The 1,952-nt window shown below is 40.9% G+C and overlaps 1 protein-coding gene across 5 annotated transcripts in view; it reads left to right on the top strand.

Annotated features, from left to right (window-relative positions):
• Positions 1–1,952, top strand: part of EXT2 (exostosin glycosyltransferase 2) — a 149,621-nt gene that overhangs the window by 1,294 nt on the left and 146,375 nt on the right. The window lies entirely within an intron of this gene.

Here is a 1,952-nt window from a genome sequence, read left to right as displayed (position 1 = left end):
TTAGTCACTCAGTTGTGTCCAACTCTTTGTGACCCAATGGACTGTAGATCGCCAGGCTCCTCTGTCCATGGGATTCTCCAGGCAAGAATACTGGAGTGGGTTGCCATGCCCTCCTCCAGGGGATTTTCCCAACCCAGGGATGGAACACAGATCACCCGAATTGCGGGTGGATTCTTTACCAGGTCAACTGCCAGGAAAGCCCGTTAGGAAGACTAAGTTAACACCAAGTTAACAAAGTACTTAAAACAGATCCTGGCATGTAGTAGGTCTGCAGTAAAGTTTAGTTATTAGTTCCTTAATTATATGCTTTGTATTAATTATAGTATAATTCTCACCAAGGGACACAGGGTTTTTTTGTTTTTATCATTTGAAATCATTTTTAGGGGTAATTAGTTTTAACAGAACTTTAATTATAAAGGACCCTATCAGGTAAGGCAGTGAATTGGAGATTTTCCTGTTTGGGCCAATATTTAGTTCCTTTGTTTTCAGGAACAGGTGGGTTGAGTTCCACCGTAGCAGGGACTCCAAGAGTTCAGCTTCTACAGAGTTTAAGAAGATGAGAGTCTGTGGCTGAAAACTTTGGACTAAGCACCGAGGAAAGGTTTTTCAGGCAGAGTTTAGGAATAAATAATTCCAGGAACAGAAAACGCGTCTCATCTTGACAGTCGAGTTGGAAGATTTTTCCAGTGATTCAGTGCCTGACCTCCAGCCAGATGATACAGTGTTTAGCAGGGACAAGCTTGGTGTGCTTCGAGAAGGCTATTGTTTGTAGGACTTTGCTCTGAAATTCTTATTTTGACCCATGTTGTGGTATTATATGGAACAAACATTCATAATTAGAAGATTCCTCTTGGTTCTTCCTCTTTGGGGAAACTCAGTGTTAGGGGAGAAGAGGACAGTCAGGGGTAAGTATGGAAAATTCTGTCTGTGGAATTACCTGGCCATTTTTCTCTTCTTTGGAAACTCTAATTCAAGAAAGAAGATAATCGAAGTTCATCACCATGTAATTACTCAAAACTTGGACCTTGAACAGTGTGTGCATTGACGGAGCCGGGAGGGATAGAGACACTCCCTTCATTCAGCAAAGATTTCTGTTTATGTGAAGTGTGTTCTAGACATGGTATTATTAGGTTGGTGCAAAAGTAATTGCGGTTTTGCATCGTTGAGCTTTGCCTTTTGGTTTTGGAATGCATTCTTAAATGTATTTAGCTATACATCATTTTAATGCTCATTTCTTGCTTTTTTTGGCTAATAAATTATTACTTGCTGTTTATTTTATATGTATTTTAGACTATGGAAAGGTTGTTAGACAAAAAGCAAATTCGAGTGATTTTCTTATTTGAGTTCAAAATGGGTCATAAAGAACCGGAGGTAACTTGTAACATCAACAGTGTATTTGGCCCAGGAACTGCTACTGAATGTACAGTGGAGTGGTGGTTCAAGAAGTTTTGCAAAGGAGACAAGCGCCTGGAAGATGAGGAGTGCAGTGGGGGCCATTGGAAGTTGACAGCGACCAACTGAGAGGATCACTGAAACTGATCCTCTGACAACTGCACCAGAAATTGCCCAGGAACTCAACATTGACCATTCTATGGTCATTCAGCATTTGAAGCAAATTGGAAAGGTGAAAAAGCTCGTTAAGTGGGTGCCTCACGAGTTGATCAAAAATAAAAAAAATCATCATTTTGAAATGTCATCTTTTATTCTGTGCAGCAACAACAAACTATTTCTCTGCTGGATTGTGAAGTGCGACAAAAAGTGGATTTTATACAACAACTACTGATGACCAGCTCAGTGGTTGGACTGAGAAGAAGCTCCAAAGCACTTCCCAAAGCCAAACTTGCACCAAAAAAAAACGGTCACGGTCACTGCTTGGTGGTCTGCTGCCTGTCTGATCCACTGCAGCTTTCTGAATCCTGGCAAAACCATTACATCTGAGAAATGTGCTCAGC

This window comes from Bos mutus, chromosome 15, assembly GCF_027580195.1.
Source record: "Bos mutus isolate GX-2022 chromosome 15, NWIPB_WYAK_1.1, whole genome shotgun sequence".
NCBI classification, from domain to species: Eukaryota; Metazoa; Chordata; class Mammalia; order Artiodactyla; family Bovidae; genus Bos; species Bos mutus.
Note: the sequence above shows the minus strand (reverse complement) of the source record. Positions and strands in the feature narration are given on the sequence as shown.